Genomic DNA, 22,906 nt, shown 5'->3' on the forward strand with positions numbered 1-22,906 from the left:
TCCCCCTCCACCTTCCCCTTTCCCCCTCCTCCTCTTCTTCCTCCTCCCTCTTCTTTTTTTCTGACATGTGGCATTTGCCTTACCGACTGGCTTAATGTCTCGTGGAACCCTGTGCTTTTTTTGGCATGGTTCTCTCCCCGCAAGATCTGCTAAAAGAAAAAAGTGGCCTTTTCTTAGAAGGCTGTGGACCACTTTTGATCTAGGGCCTAGTGTTTGGCAGGCCCAACAGTGGTATTATCCCTGTGAGGAAATAGCAATCCTGTTATTTCCTTATTGTGATGGAGATGATTTCCTAAGATGAAAGACTTAGGAATTTAATTGGAGCATAAAGAGTCACTAGGCAGTAATCTGTATTTTCCCCTTTTTAATGAGAATCCACCAGTCATTTCATGCCCTCTAAAATGGCATCTCTTAAGCATCCCACTTATGTATAACATAGGTTGTAAAACTCCAAATTCCTAAATGTGCAAACCAGCCTTGACTATTCTAATAACTAAATTTGCCAAGGTCCTGATAAGTGTCAAGCATCAGGCTACGATGTTTATCCATAAGATCTTATTTATCCTTCATAGTAACCCTATGAGGTAGTTACTGGTATCGTCCCCACTTTAAGATGATGAAATTGAGACTCAGGTAGGGTAAGGAGCTAATATTAAAAAACTAGAGGGGCACCTGGGTGGCTCGGTCGGTTAAGCTTCCCGCTCTTGATTTCTGTTCAGGTCATGATCTCACGGTTTGTGAGACCAAGCCCTGTGATGGGCTCTGCACTGTCAACACAGAACCTGCTTGGGATTCTCTCTCTCTCCCTCTCTCTGCCCCTACCCCACTTGTGTGTGTGCTCACTCTCTCTCTCTTTCTCAAATTAAATAAATAAACATTAAAAAAAAAGAAGTGAATGAGCCAGGCAAAGTATGAGTACCTATTAACCACACTGCTCCCCCATGCTTCACTTACATACAGCCCCTAGTAAGACAACACAGAGAGAAATGTATCCAGTGAATACTTATGTGGATGACCCCATTTAGTGTTTTAAAACATGATGCATATCAATCTTCTCTGTATGGTTAAGGGCTTCTCAGAAGGGGAAAAGGATTAATCATGAACCATACCTTAGCCGGTAAGAATAAGCCTACAAAAGCTGAGATAGGGTTAATGTCTAGGATAAAATTCAAGCCAGACCTGATTTTCATGCTCTATTTACTGTAGCAGACCAGATTCCTTCCTTCACAATCTCTGGGAACAGAAAGAATAAATAGCAAATGTATTTAAAGAACCCAAACCTAGACATGCTGTGCACATTCATATTAGAGACAGATGTTTTTTTCAGATATATATTAAAGCACATTTGTGGGGGGGCATCAGGGCAGGTGCCTCAATTCCTAATACTTTAAAGCTCCATCTTTAATGATTATCCTGAGCACTGACTGAAACATGCAAGAGGGAAAAGAAAATCATTGGAAAGAAAGAGAAACACTGAAATTCCTGGGCCGGGGAGACAGTAGGGCATTTGTGTACTAGGTGGTCCGTATACCACTGGTGGTGTCTGAGATGATTCTAGATGGTACATAAATTCATTTTTATAAAGAAATTTCAACAGTTGTATATTAATTTAATAGGGATTAAGGGAAAACCTAGCATCTAAAACCAGTGATTGTGTGGATATTATTTCTCAGGACAAGGCCAAGTTTCAAGAAATGAGAAAATTTAAATTTGATACAAAAGCATTAAGTGAATAGTATTAATAGTGATAAAAAGATACGGACAGGGGGCGCCTGGGTGGCTCAGTCGGTTAAGCGTCCGACTTTGGCTCAGGTCATGATCCCGCGGTCCGTGAGTTCGAGCTCCGAGTCAGGCTCTGTGCTGACAGCTCAGAGCCTGGAACCTGTTTCAGATTCTGTGTCTCCCTCTCTCTGACCCTCCCCCATTCATACTCTGTCTCTCTCTGTCTCAAAAATAAACGTTAAAAAAAAAAAAAGATACGGACAGAATTTTGAAGGTGCTGTACAAGAGTGATTGGAGTTTAGGAAACTTCACTATGGCACAATCAGTATCTGACAGAAAGGCTCCAGCCCTTGGGTCTAATTTCTGGCTCTGAAATGGACTATCCACATGAACTTTGGTAAGCCATTTTCATACCTCTAATCCAGAGTAGTTTTGACCATAAATTGAGAGGGGGAGAACAGATCAGGGGGTGCCTTCCGGGGACAGTGGACACCTAGAAGACCTTGGAGTTATCACAAAGGATCTGAGAACACATACACCTGATAAACAGTGAGGACTGAATTAATACCTCTTACCAGTAAACATATGACTAATTTACAAAAGTACATAAATGCTGTTACGATTATGAACTTAGTTGATTTGAACTACCCCAAGTGAAAGCTCTTCTGAATGCATCAGTACTTGAGCTAAAAAAATAGATCATAAAGGTACAATTACAATGGATTTTTTTTTCAACATTTATTTATTTTTGGGACAGAGAGAGACAGAGCATGAACGGGCGAGGGGCAGAGAGAGAGGGAGACACAGAATCGGAAACAGGCTCCAGGCTCCGAGCCATCAGCCCAGAGCCCGACGCGGGGCTCGAACTCACGGACCGCGAGATCGTGACCCGGCTGAAGTCGGACGCTTAACCGACTGCGCCACCCAGGCGCCCCAACAATGGATATTTTTGATAGCAGCAAGCATTCGTGCAGATTTTCACTAGTAACACTGTTTACACTTGCACATTGTGAGAAAACTGCAGCTGTACACATTACAGAAGAGTGGTCCAAAGGATCGTGAACAGAAACCAGTTAGGTCCTGTTATGTGATGGTGCAGAGAGGTGAAATACCCTCATTTGATCTGGTACCTGACATACAGTATCCGCACCCAGAGAACCACATTCCTCCTAATGACCCTACATACCCAGGCCAACTTAGAACAAGTAGATTTGTAAACAGCTGTTTTTGGTGATTATATTAATGATAACAATAGTAATAATGATGTGGATTGCTCCCATTTATTTAACACTTAGTGTGTGTCTCCATACGTATGTGTGTGTATGCATCAGATGCTGTACTTTATCTCTAATTTTTCAGTGTCTCTGAAAATTAGATATGAGTACTCCTGATTTGTAGTTGCTGAAACTGAAGTCAGGGAGGTTGAGGTTTTGCCCAAGGCCACAAATTCATTCAGGGGTAATACCAGGATTCAAATCCAGAACACTTTGGTTCCAATACGCCAACTGTTTCTACTATGCCACCATGTCTTCTGATACAATAAAAGTGGGGAATTCTAAACAGACATAGGCATACAAGAAAGAATTGTAGGTATAAGTTCAGCAGGATTTTCTTTAATGAGGATAAAGGCTGTCAGGTTAAAAGAAATGATGATGTAATACCCATTGGTGGTCACTGTTAGGATTTGGCCAGGTTTGAGAGGAAGTATTAAATGTTCACGGCTAAGGTCCCATCACTGTATCTCCGGCCAATTACTGGAAAGGATTTCTCAAAAGTTAAGCTACTGAGATAATCCCAGGGTTCTGAATAGTTGTTCCCATACATCTATAGCTGTTCAGACATATTTTCTGCAGTATCGATTGGTATCATGCAACAACTTGACAATTTGACACAGTAGGCTGATATAGAAAGCCTATGGTTGATTGCTTAAATCAAACATAATTGTCATATTTCCATAGTTCTCCTGCGTCAAGGAATTGCCTATGAGACAAACCCAATGGGAAGGGAGTTAAATAGTATTCTGGGTACATGATCACCTGAATGCTTCTCAGATGTGAACTGTCACCATTTAGATAAAATGGCTTGAGGCAGGGTTTGTTTTCACTTCATCTACTATGAATGGAAAAGAAACTTATTCATACATTCATTCCAAATATATTTTGTGAGCTCCTATCATGTAGAAGTTAGTAATGGCTGGAGAATGCCAGTAAATGGTGCAGGAATCAAGGCCAGAGGAGTCCTCAATGGCAATTTAGATTGTATCCATCATCATTGCATAGGCTGATTTTATGCTTGAAAGTGCACAATTTCTTCTTGCCACTATTGTCTATATATAACAGTAATTTTACTATATCATAGGTGTCAGAACACTGGACAAAGAGCCACAGAGAAGTGACCAAATCCCAGTTTTCTTGCTTGCTAGCTGTAGGACCTTAGATAAGTCATGGAAACTGTCTGGGATTCGGTATGTATGGGGATAAGAATACAGCAAATCAAAGACATCTAAAGCAATGATCCTTTCCCTCATCATATAAAGAATGCTTGCTCTCCTGTATACACGAGAGGATCCCAGGGTTCAGGAAACTTATGTAATAATAACATCACTCCAGGATGGACGCACTCAAATTATGATCTGCTTTTCTACCAGAGTCTCAGGTGGACAGAAAGCAAAACCCAGTTTTACTCTTTTCCGTATGCAATTTTCATAGTGGCCACTTGGTGGTGCCAGATGGTCTATTTTTGTTTATGTGAAGCCAGAAACAGTCCAGAAATGTTTTTCTATGTAAGACTACCAGAGAGTTCTCTCCTCTTTGCTGTTTATAAATATTTGCAATTTTGGCTTAACGCATAAAAAGTTTTTGAGAAGAGTCTGGAAATCTTGAAAATGCGGTCAACTGAGGAGAAAATAAACAAAGGAAAAATGAAACTGAGGAGAAAGCTAGAGATTGTATGGATAGAGGAAGGAAACAGATGTGATACCCAGCAAAGTTTCACAAATGTCAGATTGAGAAACAAATTCAACTAATTGCCTTTACTTATAAATTAAAGAAGTGGTACAGTCACTTGCAATTTCAACGGTTTCATCTGTAAAATGAAGATAATGACTCCTTACTTGCCTGAGGGTAAGGATGATGTGATCACTTAGGCTAGCTTCCCCTTCCAAGACCACAGATTCCATTAAAGCGGCCAATCAAATGGATACTATATTTACATATCAGGATCCTCTCTTCCCACACGGTAGAAGGATTCTGAGCTGGAGGGATGGATGTAGCCAAGATGGCAGTTGCACGTTGAAGTTCAGAATCTCCTTAACCCCCTCTCCCCCCGCCCCCCCCCCCCCGTGCTCTGCTACCCAATCTTCTCAGCCATTTCATCTGTCTCTTGACCTGCTACAACAGCATCCAAGCTGGCTTCCCTTTCTTCCTCTCTTCCTCTCTATAACTCATCCTGCCTCCCACCATCTGAGTACATTAAGTCACATCACTCACCCCTAAAAACCTTTCAGTGGGCATCCATTGCATTCAGGATAAAATCTAAACTCTTTCCTTTAAATGTATACAAATGATCCTACATGATATGGTGTCCACCGGCCTCTGGTCAACACTGCTGGTTGACCATCCAGTATCGTGTCAATTTTCCCTTTTTTCTTTTGAACCAGAACTCCAATTTTCTTATAAACCAGAGCTTATGACAGCAGGAGCTCAATTACAGACCCTCAACTCTGTAGACTCATTTGACATTAGGAGTACCTGTATGACTCCTTTCTGGCTAATGAAATATAAGTGGAAGACTTTTGGTGGGATCCTTCTGAAAAAACTATCATTTCAGAAAAGGAAAGACTCAGCTTACGTAGGTCTTCTATCCTTCACTTGTCTTTTTCCTGCCTTGAATAGGAATATAATAACTGCAGGTAGAGTGGCTGTTTCATGACCATGAGGATGAAACATGCATGCTGAATATAGAGGAGCAAAAGTTAAAAGGATCTTGAGGCCCCGATAGCATGAAATGTGATATTAGCTTGGAGTACCTACGTCTAGATTTTTGCTAATGTGATAAAAATACATCTATATTTGGTTAAGTGTTTGTCTCAAGTTGCTAACTGTAATTTTTTATACTATAGTATCTCTCTGGTTTTATCTTTTTAAAAAAGTTTATTTGTTTTGAGAGAGAAAGAGAAAACACAAGCAGAGGAGGGGCTGAGAGAGAGGGAGAGAGAGAATCCCAAGCAGGCTCTGTGCTGTCTGCACAGAGCCCAATGCAGGGCTTGATCCCATGAACCGTGAGATCATAACCTGAGCTGAAATCAAGACTCAGATGCTTAACTGACTGAGCCACCCAGGCGCTCCTGGTTTTATCTTTTACTTTGTCCTCTTAATCATCCCGCATGTTGTAGATATGGTGTGCTGTACATCCCAGATCCTCCTTTTAAAGTGGAAAGACATTTTCCCAGCTTTTGGAATGATTGTTAACTGACAGCTTTCAGCTCTTAGACTTCTCGGAGGATGCCCTTACTTGAAGAAAGCCATCTTTCCCAAAGTAGCATCCTCTTTCCAGCACACATGCAGTGACATAAAGACTCGGGGATATAAATGCCCTACCCCCTTCTAAAAGGAGATAGCCACGAAGGACTTTCCCAATTTCAGAATTACTGTGGGGTTGGATGAGGCTTTTGATGAGACTGTATCATAGGCCAAGTACTCTCTCTTCCCAGTTCTGCTTTGTTCCTTCCCTTCCCTTCTATTTCATTTCAAAGGTATTAAACCCCAAAGCTGTCTCTAATAAACTTCCTGAATGCTAATCACCATCTCAGAATTTTCCTCTTAGGGAGACCAACTTTCAAGAGTTAGTGCCATGTGTGGTCTGAAAAATGGATGCTAAGATGAGACCCTGGAAATGGATCATCCACCAACCAGTGAGAATCCTGTCCCTGTTGGTGAATGGAAGACAGATAGCCATTGGTCATATCGCATGTTGCATCACCCTGAACTACTGGTTTGACAGAACGATGGAATGACCTATAGAAGGCATAGCAGAGATTACAGGTCAGAGACCATCCTCTTAATGAGGGCTCACCATCCCCCAGGTTACAGTGTACATCCTAAATAATAGACACTTCCTTTTCTGTTGAAGTATAGTTGACATACAATATTAGTTTGAGGTGTATAACGTAGTGATTTGTCATTTCTATACATTACACAATGATCACCATGCTAAGTGTAATTCCCATCTGTTACCATACATGGCTATTATAGTGTCATTGACTATATTCCCTGTGCTGTACTTTTCATCTCTGTGACTTATTTCTCTTGTAACTGGAAGTTTGTACAACTCAATCCCCTGTACCCATTTTGCCCATCACCTCACCCACCTCCCCTCTGGCACCTACCGGTTTGTTCTCTGTATTTATGAGTCTCTTTCTACTTGTTTTGGTTTTTAGATTCCACATAGAAGTGAAATTATATATGTCTTTCTCTGTCTGATTGTTTTCACTTAGCATAATACTCTCAAGGTCCATCCATGTTGTCACAAATGGCAGGATTGTCTTCTTTTTATGGCTGAGTAATTCTCCATTGTGTGTGTGTGTGTGTGTGTGTGTGTGTGTGTGATCATCTTCTTTATCCATCTCGCAATGAAAACAAGTGACACTTATTGATGCTATGTCAACAACATATAGAGTACATGGATCCCTAGCTTCCATCACTCCCAGTGACCCCCTTGGGGGAAATTATGCTTCACTCTCCCATATCCCTGGCATTTGAAGGTTTATAGGTTTGGTTCCAAAAGGTGGAACTCTTCTGTCAAGAGACATAGTGAGGCTCTCATTGAGCAAAAGTTATGGATACAGTCAAGGAACATCAGAATCCTCATAACAGGAGACCAATAGAAAGAACAGATGTCACTATCCTAACAGGGTAAGCACTCTGTTTATCCGGAAGAGGTAGGGTTGTTACACAGTGGGAACAAGGAGGGGTATGTTTGGCATCTAGTCTAACTTGAGGGCCACTTGACACTCCCTTGCTCAATCTGTACAATCAGAAAGTACAGCAGACAAGCCTGAGAAAAGCATTAGCCCCCAAGGGCTCAGAGTTCTTGAAGTGGCAGTCTGGGTCCTGCCACCATATCATCCTTCCCACCTCAGTTTTTGTAACGTTCTGAATTGCTTCAAGAATAAAGCCCAGATTCCTTGGCATGGTAGTCAAGGACCTCATAACCTTGTTCCTGGTTATGTCTCAGGCCCCACACCCTGACAAAGTGCTCTACAGACCCTATGCTGTGGCCACAATGGACAACCTGAAGTTTGTGAAAGTTTCCAAGAACTTCCATGTCTTCTTTTAAAATTCAAGGCTATTCCTCTGTTCTGCTTTTTCTGCCTAACAAATATTTCTTGGTTCAACCATCATCTATACTGAACTTGTTTTTTTTCTAACCTTCCTTTCCCAATAAAGATGAGTCACATCTTCTACCATACTCCTGCACTAGAAGATACTCATTTCTTTCAGTTTTGAACCATGATTAATTTACATGTCTAGCATCCCTAACAGATGGTAAACTTTTTTGAAGGCAAGGACTATATTTTTTGAAGTAAAGAAAAAATTCACTTACTCAACAAAAATATATTAAATATCTGCCACAGGCAAGGCACTATGACAGGTGTCATGGGGTGTGCAAAAATTAACAAATTCAGACATGAATTGTGCTCTCCAGGAACTCATCCTAATTCTAGCAGAGAGACATTGTATACAAAAAAACACTACCATCGAGAGAAGAAAAAGTGATGTAGTGAGAGGAAATAAAATTCCATGGGAATATAAAGAAGGGGATAGTCCTTTTGGCTGGATGGTCTCTCTTGGCAGGATATCTAGAACGTTGCTTTGCTAGTCAAGTTCTTGAAAGCGAGCAACATAATCCAGCTGTCAACTCTTTTTAAGTTTTTTTGTTTGCTTGTTTGTTTGTTTGTTTTGAAAGGGGGGTTGGCTCACAGAATTTCCAGGAAGACCGGAAAATGAGGTTTAGAAAACAAAGAGGGTCAGAGTCTCAGCAAAAATCATGGCAGCGCCTGATGACAATGCTGTTGTGGTCGCCACGTACTATGAGAGCCACGGCTGGTACCATGTCCTCCTCTCATGGTGGCCTATCAGTTGGAAAACTCTCAAACATGGGAGAGGTCAAGAGGCCATGCAATCAAAATGTCACCAATACCAGGGCACAGCAGAGTAACTTTACAAGAATTGTTAAACAAAGGAATAAATTAAGAGGATCTAGGAACTGGGAACTGGTACCTGAAATCACCTCAGAGTCTCTAGCGGGGCTCACTATGGCTTGCTCATATCATGGTGCTCCCTGCCTTCTTGGGCCACAGAAGAACACATATCCTATCTATGGGGATTTGGCAGAGTGATGTGACCAATACCGGCCAATGAAATGGAGGACAGAGGTCCTGTATTCCTTCCAGGCTCAAACAGTAAAATCTCCCTATGTATCTCTTGAGTCTTTCTCTTTCCTTTCCATGAGGAATATGGAGGGCAGGTGTTGAGATGATGAGGGACACAAGATTGCTGAGTCACTGAATGGGGTGTAGCAGCCTAAGATAGTGCCCGATTCCCATCAGATTTTGGCCGATCCAGAAATACACTTTTATGTGTTAAACCACTCGGATTTGGGAGTTGTTATTACGATGCCTAAAGCTAGCCTAACCTGCTTAATACGGGGTTCTGACCACGCACAGAATGTCATTTTGGCACTTATTTCAAATGCTCTTTGCTCACCAAGATACAAATAATGTGACTGGTCTCTTTTAAGCCAACTATTGACTCCCCACTACAGCTTTAGTTAAAACTCACAGAAGTTAGGAGGCATTTTATAAAGAATGAGAATCACTTTAAAATTTGAAATAGACCCTTCAACTCAAACTCAAGGCAAACACCAATTCTTCCTTCCTCTGAATCAGTCTTTCTAAATTTTCATGATATTATTCTATTCTTAGGTTCTATCATTTATCACCTTGGCTGAGCCATGAATCATCTGGAGACTTTGCAGGAGGTTGTATCATGAGTTGACCTCTTTCATTTGGAAGCCAAAGCCATGCTCACAAGTCTTCATTGCTCTTCACTTTATCAGGAAGAATATTTTGCTTAAAGGGTCTTTGAAATGGCAGATGCTTGACACATACCTGCCATTAAACAAGAAGATTATATTAAGTAGCCACTCCCCTCAGCACTTTGCTAGAAACAATTGGGTAGGATGTCTCCCCCAGCCATATAAGATGTTCTTCCACTACTGCATTGATTGCTGCCTCAACCACTACCATCAGCTACCATTTATTGCCCATCAACAATATGCTTGGCCCAATGCTAACTAAGTCTTCAGAGATATTCTCTAATTTATTTATCCCTACAGCATTTTGTGCTTCAAATTCTTATACCTATTTTCCAAGCAAGGAAACTGAGGCTCAGAAAAGGTAAACTTTCCTAAACGTTTACAGCTAGATAATGTTAATGCCGGGATTCAAACCTGGTTTTGCTGACTAAGGACCCCATACATTTCATCACAGAAGTCTATTGACTTCCAGATGGGGAAACAGAGTCACAAATGCAGTGCTGAGATATTCCTCCCCTTAGCGCATCTGTATATGTCTTAGCTGCCTAGTGCTTTGCTTGGGTCCTAGAAGGTCCAACACAGGAGATGCTTTTATAGTTTGGAAGGTGCATTTTAAGTAGATTAAAAAAAAAAAAGTAACTCAGTAGTCTTTTCTTTCAGGAAGAAAATGGCATTTTAAAGCTAGTACATCACAGTTAAGTTTCCCCCTTGATTTCAATGTTAAATGGCTCTTGCAGCAACTTCCTCAAAGATTTTCCCCCCCATCAGCCAGGTTTTAGCTGACAGTTTACAACTGTGCCTGAGAAGATGCCAGGCTAACCTCCTTTACATCAGCAATTCTTTGGGCCATTGGCCTGTTGTGAGGGATGAGGGTGCAGCCCGCACACCCGCAAGAGGGTAAGGGTGAGTCATACAGGTGACCAGTGGTGCCCTCCAGCCCACTGAACTGCCTTGTGATCCTCCCAGTGACCCCCTTTCACACTGCAGAAGAATTTCTGCTTTCTGTAGGAAGACTCTCCATCAGGGACTGGCATTCATCTATGTCTCTTTCTTTCTTTCTTTCTTTCTTTCTTTCTTTCTTTCTTTCTTTCTTTCTTTTTTAATTTTTTAACGCTTATTTATTTTTGAGAGAGAGAGAGAGAGAGAGTGAGCAGGGGAGGGGCAGAGAGAGAGGGAGACACAGAATCCAAAGAAGGCTCCGGGCTCTGAGCTGTCAGCACAGAGCCCGACACAGGACTTGAACTCACAAACCGTGAGGTCATGACCTGAGCCGAAGCTGGAAGCTTAACTGACTGAGCCACCCAGGCCCCCCCCCCCCCCCCGCATCTATGTCTTTCTTAAATTGCCAAACTGCAGAGAAGACTGGAAGACTGGACTTGGGTGGGGTCAAGTGGTGCTAATGTCTGCTGTATTTCACAGCCAGGGGATCATTTCTTCCAGCTGACAGCTAAATGTCTTCACACGGTGCACACGGGGTTCTTCTCCCTGCTTTCCTTTCCTGGGGTGCTGTCCTTCAGCATCTGGATCCAAGAATGCAGTCAGTCCAAGATAGCCCTCAAGGGGGAGCGTTTTCTCAGGGGTGCAGAGGAGACCCCAGGACCTGGTTTCCCACTGGACTGCCTTCCCTGCAGAGTCCCTTGCATGGACAAGGGAGCACAGGATTAGACCAATGTTTCCTAAAATGTATTCAGCTCTTTCCCTTAACAATTGTAGATTCATAATGAATATAAGCCTAGTAAATGCAGTCTTCCAGCCCCTTTTTCTTCTCTAAGTCCAATCTTGTATCTCTTTATGTTCTCTCCCAAGGTAAAATCACCCCACCCTGTGGCTTTAAAAACGAAGTTCTTGAATTCACAAATTATATTTCAGGTTTAAGCTTCTCCTTAGAGTGCTAAACTTACTTACCCAAGTGCCTGCCTGGCATCTCCACTTAACAGTTATCGTGGGCATCTCAAAATTAAGACCTTCAAATCTAGTTTTTTTCATTTCTTCATTCTGCACTTGATTCATGTATCTTCCAGTCTTTCCCATGGTCATGTCAATCAAATCAGAACCCGAGTGCACTCATCAGGGTCTCTTTGGGAGAGAGAAACCAATCAGTTATTTGAACAGAGAATTGATCAAATATAAAGAATTAGCTAGATATAAAGTTGCTGGCTAGATAACTGAAAAGACGACGGAACACTAAGTTGTTACCTAAGTAGCAAAGGAACAGCCACCAGCCGTAGGCCTGGAAAAGAAAGAGAAAAGGTCCGAGTTCATTAATATGCGACGCTGGAAAAGGTGGCACCTGCAGAGATGAGGCTCAGACATCTGAGAGAAGAGCAGCAGTTAGTGCTGGTGTCTCAGAGGGATGCAGCAGAGCTGTCAGCGTGGGAAACTGCAGACTGGATTCAACCTCTGCTATGGGAAGAAGGAGGCTAGGGTAAAGAGCAGGGAGGCTGGGGGGTGACTTTCATGGGAGCAGAAGCCTCACAGAAAGTGATCAGGAGGGACTAAGTCCCTTCTTCCTGCTGTTCAGTCTGTGGCACCCCTAATGGCAGAGGTGCACAGGGAGCAGCTGGAAAGCAGGAACTTGGTTTGCTTATCCCAAGCCCAGGGTCATTCTGCTGAGAGTGGACTTACAGAGAGACAGTACCCTAATAATCAGCCCTTTGGTTATTAACGACTTAGTCACTGAAGTGTCCCTCGTTCTTTCTTTCTGCCTAATTCCAGTACCAAACCCACTCAGAAGTTTTAATATTGCTGTCTCTGAAGTAGTCCTTAATTTTGTTTGCCTTTTCCTCTCTTTCCCATCCTAAACGTGATCCAAGGCTCTATCACCTACACCCCGGATTGTGGCAATATTTGTCTTACTGGACTCGTTCATTTTACCTTATGCTTACCTCCAGACTATATACATTCATTCGACAAATGTTTATTGGGCACTTGCACGACAATAGTAAACAAAATAGCGAAGTCCTTTCTTTATGGAGCTTCAATTTTAGCCACTCACATGACTACAAAGCTGCTATTAAAGTATACTTTAAATTGGGTACCTGCTTAAACCCTTCCTGTTCCAAATAGAACAAAAGCCAAAGGATAAAGCTAGGTTCAATCTGACGTCTTTCAGCCTCTCCAGACTTCTTGGTGGTGTCACTTTCCTTCCCTTATATATTCTGACACACTGGCAACTTTTAGTTTCTTGGACATTCCAAAATCTTTTCCTGCTCAGGGCCTTCACACATTCATTTCTCTTTGGCTAAAAAGATCTTCAACTCTCTCTGCAAGTCTTTATCCCACTATTCAAGTACCTGCTAAAATATGAATTCCCAATTCTGACTACTATAGGTGTAGATATGGATATAGAGATAGAGATAGAGATAGAGGTAGAGGTAGATAGATATAGATAGATACAGATATATCTCCTCCACCTCATTAGTCTCTATCATTTCTTCCTCCTCAGTCTCTTCATAGAATTTGCCCTCATTTATAATCTCAAGTAAATAGTTGATCGCTTATTAAATATGTCTTTTCCATCAGACTAAGTTGCAGAAGAGCAGTGGTGAGATCATGTTTATATTCCATCATAAAGCAGTGTCAAGTGCTCCATAAATATTTATAGAATGAATTAGTCAATTAAAAGTTCTTAGAATTCAGTTTAATGTTGTTTAGCCCAGCAATGCCTAACTTATTTGGTCACAGATCATTCTCGATACCTCTCAACCCTCCTGAGGAGTTCATGTTCCAGTGTCAGTACACATTGGGTAACACAAGCTTTCATTTGGGATCCTCTCTGACCCTGTTTAACTCCAGGAATAAGACCTTTGAAGCAGAAGATACATAGAGTTAAGTTTTACTCTCTCAGGGCAAAGGGCAAAGGATTTACAGGTCCTTTTTATGAGACCCCAGGCGGCATCCAAAGTTAGAGACAAGGTATGGTGTGAGTTCTAAAGAGATTAGATTCCAATGATAACTCTTATCTGTCAAATCAAGGTTATAATTCTGATATTTCAGGATTGTTGGGAGAAGATCATGAAATTAACACATCCAAGATACTAGATACCATATGCAGCCTATAGTAGGTTCTCAATAAATGTTAGCTCCCATATTTTTACTTACTGCCTTTGTCCATCTTTTGGAGAAATAAATTGCTAACAGCCTGCAGAGAATAATGGAAAAATATTGACAGCATAACTCTGGCATAGATTATATTAACCACTAGTGGATGGGGTTATCGACGAATAAAGTAAGTATCATTTTTCATCTCTCCATCTCTCATGTGCTTAGCCTGCCAGTAAATATTAGTCCTGGTCCTGCCCTTGAGAATACTAAAACTAATTGCGGAAAAATAACCAGCCCAAATGAAATAACTAGAGAGAAATAAGATGCTAATAGGCAATAAGAGATGTAAGAAAGGCATAAGGATTGAAGTAGCTGAGGCTTCTCTCATAAAGGATAGTGGGGGCATGGACCCGCCATTTGTCTTAGGCAGCCTCCCATAACTGAGCAGTTTAAGAAATGTTTTGGGTTGGAGTTGACGAAGTCTACCGCAAATAAAATGAAATTTGATTTAGCAGTGTGCCCTTCCAAGACCACAGCACATTTTAAGGAATCTGTCCTCATAAATTTCAAACGAAAGAAAAGATCCAAGCCACTTTCTAAAACCTGACTTCTCAGCAGAGTGCTTCATTATAGACCCTGGGAGGCTTAAATGGCAGGCTAATTTTTCTTCTCCCCTAAAATTGAAAACAGCTTGAGCTCTCGAAAGTCCTTGTCATCTACCAAAGCAGATGGAAACTAAGGAAGAGAACAACCCTACAACAAAATAACAGCAGGATTAACCTATGGGGAGACAGTGATTTCCACAGAATACTGTTTTTGCAGAAGACTGTAACCTTGGATCTCCTTGCTCTAGGACCACAGCACCATTCTAAAGGATGGAGACAAATTTAAAATACAGGAAGGCCTTGCGGTACCTTTCCCACCAGCCTAATCTATGAAAGTAAATCTCATTAGATTTGCAAAGTCTAGGGAGGAGGCTGAACAGTGGCAGCAAGAATATATTTGTTACATATTGGGTTTGAGGTTATCAGTGAAGCACACATAAAGATGTCAAGTGTGAAGTTAGATTAGCAGAAGTGTTAGTCACCTACAATTAGTATAAAATCAAACGAGTGGTTTTTAGAATGGGATCTGTGGAATTTACAATTTATCTAGGGGACAAGGGAGAAGGAGAATGGGCAGAGGACGTATCCTGCACCCCTCAGCCAGCCCAAGCAGCTCCAATCTGTCGTTTTAATATTTTAATTTCCTGTCTGAAAAATGGGTTCCACTGCTTAAAAAAGAGTGAAAATCACAGTTCTAGGTGATTTATGACTATGTCTCCAGATTCTAAGTGTGACTCTTTGGAATTTGGAATTGGGAGAGGTTCCAATGCAAAACGAACCATGCCTAAGATTCCTCTAAAGATGGTTACCATCTGGAATTAGGGCTTTTTTTTTTTTTTTTTTTTTTCTGTGAAGTGGTATTTTTCCCCATTACATTTGTTAACTTCCCTATAGCCTCATGGCTTGATTACAGTTTTCAGTATTAGAAAGGCAGAGATTTTGATATTAAAAAGACAGCAATAATAAAGAAATTTTTACATGTGATTTGACAGATGGAATATAAATGAAATCCTCAGTTAGCTAGTAATTCATCTTTAATACTCAGTTTTTGATCGGAACATCTCTTGGGCATATAGGCACTTGAGAATCCACAAAAGCAATATTCATAGTGTTGGTGAGAAGCATCAGCTATAACACACATCCAGTATCTACTAAGAAGATCAAAAGGAAGGACTTATGGAAATATGGAAAGAAAGATAAAAGAAAGAAGAGGGTAGGAAGAAAGGGAGGAAGGAAAGACGGGAGGGAAGAAGGGAGGGAATAAAAGAGGGAAGGAAGAAGGAAGAGCAAAGAACAATGGAAATAGCTTATAGAAAATCAATATGGATGACATAATTTTTTTACTAATACCTGCTAAGTGGTTTTACCTCCTTCTTTCCATTCACGCCATTCTTCAGCCATTCTTTTGTTTCTCAGTTCTTTGGACAGGGACATCAAAAGGCATTGTGAGAAAAGAGAAGGAAAGAAAATGGAAAATAAGTAAGGTCTCTAGGAAACCAGACCAACCAAATCTACTTTGCTTGTAGTGAACATAATTTAGTTGCAACTTTAGAGCAACTGATGATCCTGAGATAAAGAGAAAAAGGGGGATTAAAAGGAAAGACCTTATATAAGACCACTTTTGTCCACAATATATTTCACTTCAATGGAATGAAATTTCTCTTGGATGCTAATCAGCCCTAGTTTCATAGGAACTCTTCCATTTTAGCTATATTGACCTATTCCTTGAGGAAGAGGACTGCTAACATCATTTTCATTATCCTCAGCACCCAGCACATAATAGATCCTGCAGTTGAATTAAATACAACTATTTAATAACTAATGCTGGCCAGAGATATAGAAATCAAGAAAAGAATAATTTTCATAGTGAATAAAAGGTACAAGTGAACTGAATCTCCACGTTGGTTATTCAAAACTAACACTCATAATGTACTTAAATATGCTACAGTTATGTTTGTTCTTTTAGTAAGAACAATGTCCTATTAGAGAAAAAGTCGTGTGAGCTAACATGTGGTCTGTGAAGTTTTCTAAGGTCTATTTAGTTGCAAAATAAGGTCTAAATTAATCTGACAAATATTTATCGAGTGCCCGAACACATGATTTTGGGTCACACTGATCCAAGACCAACATCTTCCATGTCTCCAGGAACTTCCAATGTAAAGAGGAGATGGTTATTAAACAACTCATTACCTAATTAATTGAGTAAGATTATGATGAATGCTACAATGGACAAGTTTAGAATGCATTGAAGTTACAGATTCAGAAATTCTTCCCTGAAAAATAAATTATGCTTGAACCCATATATGAAAGCTAAGGAAAATTTACCTAGGTGAATAGGGAGAAGGACAGTGGTTTTCAAGCAGCTTGTGTGAAGATACCAACGTGAAAAGGATTAGAACAGAATGGTGGAACCAAAGGAGGGCAGTGTGGCTAAACCCCCACAGGAAGGGAGACGTAGCCTAAGTAGTCTGAGAGAATGACAGAAGCCTGTAAGAGTATGAGCAGCTTTCCATGGCTATGTTTTGTTTTCAAGCTGGATGCCCAGATTACTCAGAAGTTTCTGTGTTTCACTGTCCATGAAAATTATCAAAGTCTTGGACATGTGGCATAGCTGATTCTGGGGTATGAGGACTTAGCCATTTCAAATTCTTTCCCATTGTTTCCTTTTTCTGTAACTTTAAAATATAAAATGATGTGTAAATGTATCTTTTTAAATAATGGCTCAGTTCTACACTTTTTAAATTCTTTACTGAAGGGAGCAGGTAAACCTTAGGAAAACATGGAGGGATGATGATGGAGGCCACCATTTGCCAAATTGTGTTCTGTGGGTATAATGTGGTGTTGCCTTAAAAACAGAAGAGTTCTGTGATCAAACCTTTGGGGGAAATAGTAGGTTAAATAAAGGTAAACAGATTCTTATTCAAGGATTCCTCCGAACCTTTACTGTGCCATCTAATGAATGGGTTTTTTTTTCACGAATACTCCAGTCTTATACTGAACATAGGGATATGAAAAGTCTATGAAAGATACAGTCCCCGACATCACGGAGTTTACAGTTCTACGCAGCATAGATTGTGATTTGCCAAGAGGTAAATAGAGCTTCCGGGACTTCCCAATCTTAGCTGAGTACAGAATTCTCTTTCAAGTGCAACCTCTCACCTAATTGTATTTCAGACATGCTTGTTAGTTCTGTCTAGAAGAATCAGTACTAGGTATCCCCAAAACACTTAGATTGCATTATATGGAAACATACTTTAAACAACGCCAGACCAGACTGTGTTTCCTGGAGGACAAACCAGATGATATGTGGTAGGATGCCCTTTTCAAAAAATGTAGGAGAAGCATCATTAAAAGACCCTGTGTGCCCCACAGTGAGAAATGTGCTGGATTTGACAGCAATATCAGACAGTTCTCATGACAAGCATCAGAAACCCACATCTTTCCTCATACCAACTCTGGAGACAGGTCAGTTAATGCTTCCCAAGCAATCTAAAACTCATGCCAATTATGCAATAATTGAGTCCTGTTGTGGTGTCTATTTTGATGCAATTTTAATTCAAAGAAGCCTGTCACTCTAGTTGTGAGGCTAATTAAGACAACTATCTCTTCATTCTGAAAACAAATGTACATCCTGGAAGTTGATGGCTCTGAGAGAGAGGAAGAGTAGAACTAATGAAAAATTTCCCTTATCTTCTGACCATTTCCAACCCAAGATCTTGTCTGAAGTGTTCTTCCAGGAGAACAAATGTCAAAAATAACAGAAGATAATGGGAATTTGTCTGGGGCAGAGTAGTGGAAAAGGCCTTATTACTATTACTTTAGGCTCATTAAATTTCATCATGCTTGATGTTGGGATTTGAATAGATACTTTTCTTTGATGTTTTTTTTCTAAAATGCTACAGACAGTAATTAGGAGATTTCCTGATACAGGATTAAAAGAGACAAGACGATCATCACTTGTCTTTCAATTCTGGCCTCTCAGAGTTTTCCTTTCTGATGAACTTTTTTTCTTTTTCTCAAGAGCTCTCTTTCTTGTAGCTTCTCATGATTCACACCACATTGAGTTATGGGGATTGTTTTGTGATTTCATTTAGAAGGATACCAAAGATGACCTATTTCAGATAAATCTGTATAACGAAGATGTGCTGGTACATAAAACATACTCAAGAATGTTTATTAAATTGTGTAATCTTGTTAGTGACAAGGGTTTCCTATGAGTCATTTTCCCTTAGGTGACAATGCCATAAACTGGTCAAAGGTTATATCCACTTGCTCTGGTCCCTGATTGCAAATCCACTTTTAAGAATAGTAGCGTTGTCAGATAATATGACAGGAGAAACCAGATCAGAACACATTATAGAAGAAAATTAATATTGAGTCAGAACATGTAAATATGTGTCAGGCTGACCCATGTCCTGGAACACGTCATTGAGTAAAAAATCTCAATGAAAAGTGATACTCCTCCATAGTCTCTCTGCATCGTTCATCACTGAGTACCTTCTGCATTTTTATTGACAATAACCTTTGTTATAAGGATGACAAGAGTCCAAAAACTAAATGTCATTTCTTTACCAGAAAATACTGTGCATTGCCAATAGGAGCTGGTACCTAGAACTGGATGACCAGTAACTAAATTTCCTCCCTGAAAGACCAGTGCTTCCTCTCATGCATGCATGTCAACTTCATTCTGTCTTCCTTCTAACACTTCCTCTACTCCACCATGCAGTTAGACAAGATGATAGCCATGACTCCAACTCCAGCCACAGCCCTAGATCTGCATCACCTCCTAATCCTATTCTTGGGACTAATTTCGATTTTGTAAAATAGAGAATCTGATTGGCCCAGCTCAGGTCATATGCTTCTAATGCCATCAGCTGTAGTCAAGATCAATGGCCCATCTGGTCTGCTGTTCACACGAGGGGAGGCATAGTACACGAGATGATTGCCATTACACTTGTCATGCTTTTTTGAATCTAAATGTACATACATCTCTGTTACATTCAAAAAGTTTTAGCTAAAACAGTAATATTTAAATAATTAAATAACATAAAACCTAAATATTATGTGATTTTTCTATTGGGATTTATTTATGAATGTTCATTGGAGAACTCTTACCATAGATTGCCAATCTAAGCAAGTGGTACTTGAATGTTAGGGTACGTAAGAATTCCCCCGTAGATTTTGTTTAAAATAAGGATTCCTCGGGGCACCTGGGTGGCTCAGTCGGTTAAGCATCTCACTTCTGCTCAGGTCATGATCTTGCAGTCCATGAGTTCAAGCCCTGCATCAGGCTCTGTGCTGACGTCTCAGAACCTGGAGCCTGCTTTGGGTTCTGTGTCTCCCTCTCTGTCTGCCCCTCCCCCACTTACACTCTGTCTCTCTCTCTCAAAAAATAATAAATATATATTTTTTAATTTTTAATGAAAAAAAAAAAGTAAGTATTCCTCTGTCCTACCTTGGAAAGTCTAAGTAAGCCTGGGGAGAAATAAAGATTTGTCCATGCTCTTTTTAGGTGATTCCATTGTCAGTGGGCCACAGTTTGAGAAACATAGGTCTAGATTAAATAAAAGGGAAACAAAAGGAACAGAGCTAAGATTTTAGAGAAGGGTCTTCAATAGAGAGGAGAACAGAAGAAAGCCAGTTATTATTTGCAGGGAATCCTTTCCCTGCTATAAACTTTTTCAACCACCAGGAGAACCATGAAACCCTTATTCCCGAACCAAACTTTCTTGGAGGATTTTCACTGTATTTAACATGCTCCTTGGATCTGTGGCTAGCAATGTCCGATTATTCTCATGAAACTAGATGCAGCATCCCACTTCGGATAAGACTTTCTAACGGAGGAAGGTAACGTGCTCCCTGCTTCTGCCAGGCTGACGCTAGAGACACCTGTTGCTCTTTCAGGCTTTGAAGGCAAAGCCAGCTTTGCAATCAGGCAGAGAGCTCAGTTCTCCTCTGAGATTGGCTGAATGAAAATGGCACAGACTCTCTTTTCAAGCACCTGTCAGGGGAAGAACATACACACTCCACAAAGCGGCTACATAAATGATCTTGCGCTCAGAGTCAGCAGTGCGACGATCGTTACATTGTTTTGCAAGAGTCAGCTTTCACAATGACAGGAGTTTCAGAGCAACTGCAAAATTTCACAGGCACAACCCGCCATGAGTGAGGAGGAACATGCCACCCAGGGAGTTTCTGTTCCCCTCCCTTTCCGCCCTAGGCTACGTGTCTTTTGGCAGTCATGAAAAGGTAGCAGAGATGCCTTTCTGGAACATTTGTTCAGAAAGGTTTTAATTTCATTGATTGATCTAGTGATTCATTTGTCTATTTTAAAATATTGTTCTGAAAATATTAAGGCACAGCTTGTTTTAAGCTGGGCCAGGAACTATGCTAAGTGTTCTAGGGATACACCTGAATGCGAAACTGACGTAGCACCTGTCCATGAAAAGGGAAAATGGGGAAGACAGATGTGAAGACAATAGTTACAGACATCATATAAAATTACCAGTGAGCTCAGTGCTTGGAATACATTGTGAGATGCTAGAAAATGGAGAAACGACCCTGTCAGAAAGGTCAGAGGTGGTGAAATTGTTTGGTGGAGTAAGGTGGAATAACAAAAGGAGGAGTATTTACTTGCAAAAGTCTTGGGATGAGGAGCTTGGGGGAGAGATCTAGGCAATTAAAGAAGTTGATAAAGGAGAGAGCAAGGGTATAGTTCTGGGTTGGATTGTATCCTTCAAAAAAATGTGTTGATTCCTAACCCCCAATACCTCAAAATGTGGCCTTACTTGGAAATAGGGTCATTGAAGATGGAAGTGGTTAGTGTGAGGTCACACTGGTGTAGAGTGGTTCCTTAATCCAATGTGACTGGTATCTTTTTTTTTTAATGTTTATTTATTTTTGAGAGAAAGGGAGGAAGAGAGAGAGAGCACAAGCAGGGAGGGGCAGAGAGAGGGGGAGACACAGAATCCCAAGCACCTCCAGGCTCTGAGCTGTCAGCACAGAGCCCAGGGCAGGCTCACAGTCACGGACTGCGAGATCATGACCTGAGCAGAAGTCAGACACTTAATCGATTGAACCACGCAGGTTCCCCGTGACTGGTGTCTATATAAGAGTTGGAAACAGGCACACAGAGAGAAGATGGCCATGTGAGGACAAAGGCAGGACTTGGCGTTAGGCTTCCATGAGGCAAGGAACACCTGGGTCCACCAGAAGCTGGAAGAGGCAAGGGCTTCAGAGGGAATATGGCCATACCATCACTTTGTGGTAATTTGTTATACAGCCCCCGGAAACGTGTGTGCAGTAGATGGCATTAAACCAAGCTGAAGTGCAGGGCAGGCCAGACCACACAGGGCCTTGAAGATCTTGTTAAAGGTCTTACTTTTAAAAACAAGGGGGAGCAGGTAAATGTTTTGAACCAATACAGCAATAATGGCTGGGTCCTGTGAGAGAGGATAAGCTTACTTTTTGGTCACTTGTTTTGGTCACTTGAATTGCTCAGCAAATGAAGGAAGGTGGCAAGAATTATACTTACCCAGCATTCCGAGTCATTGATATTTCAAATGGCAACCTAATTAGATCACAGTTTTCTCTCCCATTACACCAGATTACAGGAATCGAGTTTTCTGTACTGGCTAATACTGGACAGCTGAAACATATTTTCAAATTGTGTTCCAGGGAACACTAGTTCTGAGAATACATTATAGAAAATATTCCATGGTCCAAGAAGTTTTGGAAGTTCTAAGTTTCTTGGGGTGTTTCTTCTTGCTTGCGGAATCATAATATGCATTAACATATTACCGTCTCTCGGAAGTTCTGTAGTAAAGAAAGACTTCAACCTCAGTTTCCAAATATGTTGGACCATGAAATATCCTTGGGCTGAATCGAAACCAGAAGTAGGTAAGAAGCAACTGTTAACTTTTCAAGGGATTCACTTTTGGAAATGCTGAGAGGTTTTTAAAAATAATATTTTTGTGCCCTCGCTCCACTTTCCAAACCAAGAAATGCTACCCAACACTTAGTTTAAATTCTGCCCTGCACTTTTTCTCTTCCCTGCGTGCATGGCCTGCTGGGGGAGTAGCTGCTTTCAATCTGTGAAGCTCAAATCTTCCTTCCCCTTCTCTTCTCCCATGGGAGCCTCATTTGAGAGATCTGCCCTCAAGCAATTCTACTGGCAGAGTGTGGAGAAAGTATCTCTGAACAGACAAAAAAAAGAAGTTGTAATGCTTTGTCAAATGGCATATTCAAATGTGACTTGAAATGGGTAGCCCCAGACTTCAAAATGTAACCAAGAAACACAGCGGTCATTTGGTACAAAATGATCATTTGGTTTATAAATAAATGAAGGCCGGGGCATCTGGGTGGCTGAGTCAGTCTCAACCATCCGACTTCGGCTCAGGTCATGATCTGGCAGTTTGTGAGTTCGAGCCCCGCGTCGG

At 40.9% G+C, this 22,906-nt stretch overlaps 1 long non-coding RNA gene across 4 annotated transcripts in view; it reads left to right on the plus strand.

The window, feature by feature from the left end:
- Positions 1-22,906, plus strand: part of LOC121016775 (uncharacterized) — a 79,535-nt gene that overhangs the window by 41,238 nt on the left and 15,391 nt on the right. Inside the window, exon 4 of one of the 4 annotated variants that reach the window (XR_005784447.1) lies at positions 22,282-22,367. The exons of 1 other annotated variant lie outside the window; for it this stretch is intronic. This is a non-coding gene — a long non-coding RNA (uncharacterized LOC121016775). Of the gene's footprint in view, positions 1-6,546; positions 7,041-22,281; positions 22,808-22,906 lie in introns of those variants that run through there. 2 more of the 4 variants (XR_005784448.1, XR_005784452.1) reach the window with 2 other exon arrangements.

Source organism: Herpailurus yagouaroundi, unplaced genomic scaffold, assembly GCF_014898765.1.
Source record: "Herpailurus yagouaroundi ecotype Mexico unplaced genomic scaffold, PumYag 213, whole genome shotgun sequence".
In the NCBI taxonomy this organism is placed as follows: domain Eukaryota; kingdom Metazoa; phylum Chordata; class Mammalia; order Carnivora; family Felidae; genus Herpailurus; species Herpailurus yagouaroundi.